General features: G+C 45.5%; 1 pseudogene across 1 annotated transcript; it reads right to left on the minus strand.

Annotated features, from left to right (window-relative positions):
• Positions 1 to 4918: 4918 nt before the first annotated feature.
• LOC308300169 (small ribosomal subunit protein uS5-like) lies at positions 4919 to 5617 on the minus strand (annotated as a pseudogene). Its single transcript has 2 exons — positions 5442 to 5617; positions 4919 to 5365 (listed from the first exon to the last, which is right to left on the minus strand). The product of its transcript is annotated as a small ribosomal subunit protein uS5-like (transcript).
• Positions 5618 to 9397: the final 3780 nt, after the last annotated feature.

The following is a 9397-nucleotide window of genomic DNA, read 5'->3' on the forward strand; positions in this document are numbered from 1 at the left end:
TATATATTGTGAATCTGTTTTGTATAGTGTCTCATTTCTCATTCTTATTTATTGGTGCAATAAAATAACTGATGTATGCCTACATTTGAGGTATGTTTACTTCTGACATATGGGTAATAATTACAGATCAACTACTTAAATAATGTGCATTTCAGAAAATTCTAAATGATGCAATGTAAGACTTTCTATAAAATTTGCAAACTAATCTTTTTTTTTTTGTGATTAATACTTTTTATTGCTTTCAGTTTTAACATACACGTTGGAAGAAATGCTGAACAGACCTATAGAAACCTTTGTACATAACAATATCACAAGCAATTTTATACAGAAAAAGAAAAACAAAGAAACAAGAATGCACAAATACACACACAATCAAACAAACAAAAAACAGTCGTACGTACTTCCCTCCCCCCACAGAACACAGATCTTCTCAAAAGCATTTGGAGAACAAGAATGGTATTCAGTTAGGCATGTTTGATGATTATGTCAGTCAGTTGCCAATAGATCCAATATATAATGGACCCTATAATTATGTAAGCTGTTATTCATTTTGTGGATAAGTTGTTCAAAGGAGGCTACCCTGGTCATCTCATCTCGCCATTCTTTGATCTTAATTCTCTCCTTTGATTTCCAATGTCTCAATACTATCCTGCATCCTGTTATGAGTGCCAATTACACACAAGCACCCTTTTGCGAGGATTGTCTTTTAGTCTAGAGTTTAACCCATGTCAAAATGACTCTGAGTGCATCCCTTCCTATGACGGTCTGTCCACCCACCCGGGCAGGACGGACAATCTGTCAAAGATCTAACTAAGGCCACCATGCCAGAGGCCATAGCATAGAGGCCACTAAGGCCACCGTGCCAGAGGCCATAGCATAGAGGCCACTAAGGCCACCATGCCAGAGGCCATAGCATAGAGGCCACTAAGGCCACCGTGCCAGAGGCCATAGCATAGAGGCCACTAAGGCCACCGTGCCAGAGGCCATAGCATAGAGGCCACTAAGGCCACCATGCCAGAGGCCATAACATAGAGGCCACTAAGGCCACCGTACCAGAGGCCATAGCATAGAGGCCACTAAGGCCACCATGCCAGAGGCCATAACATAGAGGCCACTAAGGCCACCGTACCAGAGGCCATAGCATAGAGGCCACTAAGGCCACCATGCCAGAGGCCATAGCATAGAGGCCACTAAGGTCACCGTACCAGAGGCCATAGCATAGAGGCCACTAAGGCCACCATGCCAGAGGCCATAGCATAGATCTAACTCAGGCCACCATGCCAGAGGCCATAGCATAGATCTAACTCAGGCCACCATGCCAGAGGCCATAGCATAGAGGCCACTAAGGCCACCATGCCAGAGGCCATAGCATAGAGGCCACTAAGGCCACCGTACCAGAGGCCATAGCATAGAGGCCACTAAGGCCACCATGCCAGAGGCCATAACATAGAGGCCACTAAGGCCACCGTACCAGAGGCCATAGCATAGAGGCCACTAAGGCCACCATGCCAGAGGCCATAACATAGAGGCCACTAAGGTCACCGTACCAGAGGCCATAGCATAGAGGCCACTAAGGCCACCATGCCAGAGGCCATAGCATAGATCTAACTCAGGCCACCATGCCAGAGGCCATAGCATAGATCTAACTCAGGCCACCATGCCAGAGGCCATAGCATAGAGGCCACTAAGGCCACCATGCCAGAGGCCATAGCATAGATCTAACTCAGGCCACCGTGCCAGAGGCCATAGCATAGAGGCCACTCAGGCCACCATGCCAGAGGCCATAGCATAGAGGCCACTAAGGCCACCATGCCAGAGGCCATAGCATAGAGGCCACTAAGGCCACCATGCCAGAGGCCATAGCATAGAGGCCACTAAGGCCACCGTGCCAGAGGCCATAGCATAGAGGCCACTAAATACATTAAGAGTAGGCTATCCAGTAAGACCAGCGGAACAATTAAAACCACAACCAGATTGAATTAGCCTCTAGAATTATAATAAGTAATAGTTTCTATCTAATATTGAATCAAATGACATTGCTAATGTATTGAGAAGTACTGACAGTCTACTGCTGTGTCCATGTACCTCTACCAGGTCATTGCTTACTTTCTGAGTCTGTCAAACAGTGCCATCTTGTGCATTTTGTAGAATCAGTTTTATTCTCAAATCATTATAGGGATTCTCAAAGTGGGTGCATGCAGTGATGCAGGTCCATGGGGTGCCGCAGAATACTTTGATAACATTTGGAATTCATCATCATTCATCAGTTTACCCACTTATATGTTTATACTTATATGTATATACTTAGTAAAACAGACCGTGATGCAACTGTAGCCTCCTTGTGTTGCTGTGTGTTCTTTTTCTACAGTCTAATCTCTTCACCAAAAATAGCAGAACTATATCGACATGAGATGCTTTGTGAGCTTGTAGATCAGCTACCTTTGGAGAATGTTCCCCCCAGAATAAGGGATGCTGGGGGTTCAATTGGTTAAACGTCAAGTATAAAGTTATTAAGCTTGCCAAAAGAAATGTCGAACCCCCAATGTTTTCCTATTGATGATCTCTTGTACAGTATTGCATGAACTGAATACACAGGACTACACTAGAAACAACGCATCAGGGCCTTTTGTGTTAGCCTTTTACCATTATTGTATAAATGTACCACTGTACCATTTTCAAACAAGTTGACAAGTGATCGGTGCTGTCTGTATGCATGTGGATGGGCAAGTTGACAAGTGATCGGTGCTGTCTGTATGCATGTGGATGGGCAAGTTGAGAGAAGATAGCAGTCAGGAGACTAGCCGGCCACTGCCACCGACACCTCCTGGGCAAAATGCCTGTGCTATGGGAACCAACAAACGGGCATGGAAGACGTCCTACACATATGCTGGTGCAGAAAGCACAAATGAGCTGTAATGTCGCAAGGTGGCTCTTCCTTGTGTAACGGAGGTGATCCGAACCTCCCCACCCGGCTTCGAACCCGCGGGTCTCCCGCATGAAAGTCCAATATCTTAACCATCACTCCTATGGAACGAGAGCAGACGCTAGACTTTTGAGGCTTCAGGCTGGGGCTGCGGCTCACTACACTGTGCAACTCACTACATTTGCTTACCATTCACCATGGTAACGTGGCTGCAGTAGGCTGTATGCGAGCCATATAGGAGAGTAGTTGGCACTCACTGGCATTTTTTTCCTAAAGATTTCTGATGACAATGTCCAAAATAGGGATTGCCAGAAAATGGTTTAAAAAAAAGTTAAATGGCCGCTGACATTTAAAAACTAGACCAGGTCAACCTGGTTGTGCCAGACCCCGGTTCTGCCAACCCTCTGGGCCTATAAATTTAATGGTACATTTATAGGCTGTCTGTCCCTTTATAGGCTGTCTGTCCCTCCCTCATGTCATCATCATTTGTGACATCATTGTGACCAAATATGGAGAAAAGAGGGAGGGACAGACCGACAGACAAAGCCTTTTGCTTTGTCTGTCGGTCTGTCCCTCCCTCATGTCATTGTGATGACATGAAGGCTTTGTCTGTCGGTCTATCCCTCCCTCATGTCATCATCATGTCATCATCATGACCATCTATGGAGAAAAACAGGACAGACAAAGCCTTATGTAGGCCGACCCTCTGGGTCTGGCAATGACTGTTCTTAAAAAAAGGTATTTAAATAAAAGTTCTTATATTTGTATTTTCTTATGAGATTGAAAAATAAAAAATCTATTTAAAGATTTTAAATAAAGAAATGTAAATAAATAAAATAAATAATAAAATAAATATTAAAATCAAAATCTGTAAATACATTTAAAAAATGCCTTTTGTAGGCATGTCATCATCATGTCATCATCATATATACCCTTTATATAGAAAACCCGGACAGACCGACATTTGCTTATGTAGGCCTACCCATTTCATGGGTCTGGCAAACAGGGGTAAAAAAAAGATCAGTGTATTTTGGATTCATGTCAATTTGTGTTTCAGATATTTAAAACGCTTGAACCGTCAATACTTAAAAAAACGTGACCTTTCAATCTGTGCTCTTTTTCCCCTCTACACCAAAGCTCTTTGCCGAAAATAGCCGATCTACAAGCTCACAATGCCTCGCAACGCAAGGCGTTGTGGTGAGCTTGTTGCACTGACGCGAGTCACAAGGAATCCTCTGGGAAATGAATTCTGTCTTACTATTTATATTAGATATTGTGATGTCATGTGAAGCCTGACCAATCCTGTCTGATATCTGGCCTTACAACCCAGATCACTTCAGTTAAAAGGTGAACGAAAAACAGGTTCACTTTAGCTGGCATAAAAGTTCTCTAACCTAGAACAACATTGTGTTGCAACCACAACTAATTAACAACAAAATCTGACTATTATGAGACAAACACAATACTATGTGAACTCTGTCTGTCTGTCTGTCTGTCTGTCTGTCTGTCTGTCTGTCTGTCCATCCAACCAACCTCGTGTCATTCTATTAATCAATCACACCTGTTGCACTCACTGACTCTCTGAGAATTGTGGAATTATTAACAGTAAATGTACAGTTTATGACCAGTAATACTATATGCATGAATATCCATTGCCAAAATATAACAAAGAATAGTCCTATAAACAGTCTATCAATAGTGAATATGAGACTATGTACAATGAGATTATGTACAGTGTATAGCCTTCTACAGTGGGCAACTGAATACGTAGGCTACATATGTACAGTAGGTATCTTGATAAGATATTTATACAGTCTAACAGTGATCAGTAGGCTACAGTTTCAAGTAAACTCTAAACAAACTGATCACCGTAAGACGCAAAAACTAAAATAATAAATACAATTTGAATTTACGTAATAACTTTATAAATAACTAATAAATCAGTCTGACTCTGATCTTATAGACTTTGGACAAAAGAACACCTGCCAACAAACTTCACCCCCTGGCAGACGTGTAGCAGTCGTCGATACCGGCCATCATGAGCAGCTTCTTGGGCACGGGCGCCGACACCATGCCGGTGCCGCGGGGGGGGCGGGGATCAGACGCACCTCCACCGAGCCGCATCGGCCCGTCCGTCACCTTGCAGGGCACCGTGTGGGGCTTGCCCATCTTGTTGCCCCAGTGGCCTCGCCTGACGGGCACGATGGACAGCTTGGCCAGGATGATGGCGCCGTGGATGGCGGTGGCCACCTCCTTGGAGCACTTGACGCCCACGTGATCGTTGTAGTCTCCGATGGCGACAAAGGCCTTGAACCTTGTGCGCTGTCCGGCTCTGGTCTGCTTCTGGACAGGCATGATCTTCAGCACCTCATCCTTCAGAGCAGAGCCCAGGAAGAAGTCCATGATCTCAGACTCCTTGATAGGCAGAGAGTACAGGTAGATCTATAGTTTACCTTGATAGGTAGAGAGTACTGGTAGATCTATAGTTTACCTTGATAGGTAGAGAGTACAGGTAGATCTCTTCCAGGGACTTGAACTTCATGTCCTTGACCAGGTGGCCCAGTTTGGTGACTGGCTAGTCCTCGGACTAGCCGCCCGGGCTCCGCGGCCCCTGCCGCGTCCACGGCCGCGATCCAGCCCCCCGCTGCCGAAATCTCAGCGAAAACCTCCTCTACCACCGGCGCTGTCCGCCATTTGGTGATGTGTACGGGTCGGGGATGGCGAGGGGCTATCTCCTCTACCACCGGCGCTGTCCGCCATTTGGTGAGGTGTACGGGTCGGGGATGGCGAGGGGCTATCTCCTCTACCACCGGCGTTGTCCGCCATTTGGTGAGGTGTACGGGTCGGGGATGGCGAGGGGCTCTCGTAGGGGTTGGGGATTGACTTATATCCGTCACCGTCCCTGACGAGGAAGAACTCGGCACCCACACCTACGGGCCCGCCGTCTTCCAGGGTCCTGGAGGCGCTGGGAGCAGGAGCAGTCTTTGTCTGTGCCTCTTGCGTTTGTTCCGCCATGACGGTTCCCCTTTACTTGAGCAGGATGTCCCTTTGATTCTTTAAATATGAACCCCGGCAGGCTCTAGAAATCCCTTGTGCTACAGTCTGTTCAACAGTTTTTCAGAAGTCATTAAACATGATTTAACACCTCTTTTTAAACTTGGTTGTGATGGCGAGATTGTGATGACACCATGATTTTACTGGAACCGAGCGGCCATCTTGGCCATCATACATGACGTCATACATGACGTCATGACATCATACATGACATCATACATGACGTCACATGAGGCCATGCTGTCATTCAGTGGTGGACTGTGGTAAAGACCAAGACTGGCTTTCCCACTTTTAACTTGTTTCATTATTTCTCACCATTTCTTGCTAGACATGTGGTCACAAACATTTTGAATGCTCCGTATGTGCACTATTTGTGTGTTCAAATGTTTGTTTCAGTTGTCATTGTACCTAAGTCATGCATATTATTAAGTCAGATTACAAATGACACACTGTGCAATTGTTTGGTTTAAAACATTGTTTATTTAAAGCGCAGCATTGCTAACTATCACATACTTAATTCCTGTTTGGTCCTCCAAAAGATTCACACCTGGGTCCGGAGCTCAATTTATAGTGAGGAGTGGGGTGATTGGGAGTGTACCAAGTGTGGCAGGGGAGTTTGTATGGGGACTAAGGCTTTTGTCTATAAATACTGAGTTGGGTTAACTAAAATCATTAATAATACTTACCTTTATGGATTTTTATGATTTTCTTTGATTGTGAAAGGTTTTTTTTTTATGACACTTGAATTGAAGTTGAGTAGGGTTCCTTGAATTAATGAATTGGTTTAAACCAATTAGGGGAGGAGTTCCCCCTCTACTTAAGGTCTTTTGAAACATCATTAATTCAGTTATTCTTGTCTCTGTCTTGAGAGGGGGAAGTTGGGGCACAATTCTCTGAGAGCTCTGCCTTAACATAGTGTTGAAGTATGTAGAACTTGCACTTATGCCTGCTTTAGGTATTCCCATTTTTTGTCTATTTACTATTTTTACTACTCTACATTTTTGAATATTTTGTTCAAACCATCTTGCAAGAAGAAACTAAATCTTCATTTTTGAACTTCAGTTTCGTCTTGTTCTGTACACCTGCCCTCATCAAAAATAACTCTTTTACATGGACAAGGAACTCAGAAGGAACTCCGTCACAGTGCTTGAGTCAAAGTAGAAACCTTTGCCATCGGGCAGAAATCACGTATCTCCATATTTGGTTTATATTCGTAAATGAAGGCCTTACTTGATCATAACAGAAGCATCAAAAGTAGCAGATTTGCAAGCATGAAATGTGGCGCAAAGCAAAGTGATGCGCAAAGGTGTAATCTCGATTTTCCGACGTGCCGACAATCCGACGGCACGGAGATCCGATCCGACGGCACGGAGATCCGATGCCGGCACGGCTCCTTGGCCCTATGAAAAGTTGCCCTTATGTTTCGAATCTCGATAGTCCGGTGTCCTTAAACTCCGAGAGAGAGAGACACAATTAAGCACTACAACGGAATGAACTACAACGATCGAGGAGACCGGGTGGGACAGCGGCTGTGTGTGTGTGTGTGTGTGTGTGTGTGTGTGTGTGTGTGTGTGTGTGTGTGTGTGTGTGTGTGTGTGTGTGTGTGTGTGTGTGTGTTATTATTTTTTCAAGTTTAAAACCTATGCGTTTCCCCCGCTCACTGTGCGTAATCATCTGGAGATCCCTCTCTCGGGTTATTCACCAGCCTGTCTATAAAACAGATCCCTCTCTCGGGTTATTCACCAGCCTGTCTATAAAACAGATCCCTCTCTCGGGTTATTCACCAGCCTGTCTATAAAACAGATCCCTCTCTGGGGTTATTCACCAGCCTGTCTATAAAACAGCGCTACCAGTTGTGCATTGGTGTTTGGCTGAAAGATCAAACCCCTGGTTGAGTGTGCATTGAAGACGCCTGACGCTTTAGCCTACGCTGGATTTTAGGCACCGTCTTTACGCACGATGCATGGATTTGCACAGATCTACAAGCTCGCGATGCAACACATTGTGAGCTTGTAGATCGGCTATTTTCAAATGGACACTGTGGGGTGTGGCTAACTTCAGCTGGGTCACCACCCACCACGACAACCAGGCATACTTAATGAACTGGGGGTGTGGCCACATAAAAACATAATTTTAACTCTTTCTGTACACTTTTTTGGAAAAAATCTTCCTCCTAGTATAATCATAATAGTTGTTTTAGAGGGGGAATAAATCATGGCACCCGCACTTTAACCAGGCAACAATTAGACCTCCTGTACATGACACTAGCATGTTGCAGGGACCCCACTTCACCCCTTGATGCTGAGTGCTGCCAAGTAGACTCTTTGGTATGTCTTGCTATACTTATGTGTATTTTGATTCAGAGTACATGTTTTAAGGTAATAAATGAGATGACAGGGCGGAAGAGGGCCAAGGAGGGCCAGGTTGAGGGACACAGCCCAGAAGAGAGAGTGGCAACATGGTTCGACCACTTCCAAAGGCTCCTGGGAACATCAGTGGAAGAGGGAGAAGAGGAAAATATACCAGCAGTCCTCCAGGGCCTGAACATCGACGATGGACCCTTCACAGTCAGCGAGCTCGCCAGGGCTAAATCCACCCTGAGAGAGGGAAAAAGCGCTGGGCCGGATGGCATACCCCCAGAGGTCTTGAAGAACTGCGACCTAGACAACCTCATCCTAGACTTTTGCAACAATGCTCTACAGCACAACAAGCAACCTGAACGGACAACATCAGCCTGCTCTCCGACAGCATGGAACAAGCACAAGAACTCCTGAACAGGGTGGAGATAGAGTGTGCCAAAGTTGGTCTCAGGCTAAATGCTAAGAAAACTGAGGTTATCACCTATAACCTACCTGATCACTCACCTCTGACAACAACAGAAGGAGCTGTGTTGAAGGAAGTCAAGGACTTCAAGTACCTGGGTGCATGGGTCGACTCAACTGAGAAAGACCTCAAAGTAAGGAAGGCACTCGCTTGGAGGGCCCTGAACGGCATGAACAGTGTATGGAACTCTGGCCTCCCCCGCCAAATCAAACTTAGCTTCTTCTTTGCAACAGTGGAGTCTGTTCTCCTCTATGGCAGTGAATGCTGGACCCTGAAGCCAACCCTGCAGAAGTCTCTAAATGGGTGCTACACTAGAATGTTGCGTGCAGTACTCAACATCAACAGGAGCGCACATGTTACCAACAGGAGCCTGTATGAGGGAATACCAAGGGTAAGCGAGAAAATTGCCACCAGAAGAATGAGACTAGCAGGACACTGCCAAAGACACCAGGAGCTTCCAGCCAGCAAATTGGTACTGTGGGAGCCAACACATGGGCACCGGTCGCGAGGACGTCCCACAAGAACATACGTGGACATACTCAAGGAAGACGTAGGGACACAGAACACCAATGAGCTGGCCAGATGTATGGAGAACCG

This window comes from Nannobrachium achirus (genome assembly GCF_963921795.1).
Source record: "Nannobrachium achirus genome assembly, chromosome: 16".
NCBI classification, from domain to species: Eukaryota; Metazoa; Chordata; class Actinopteri; order Myctophiformes; family Myctophidae; genus Nannobrachium; species Nannobrachium achirus.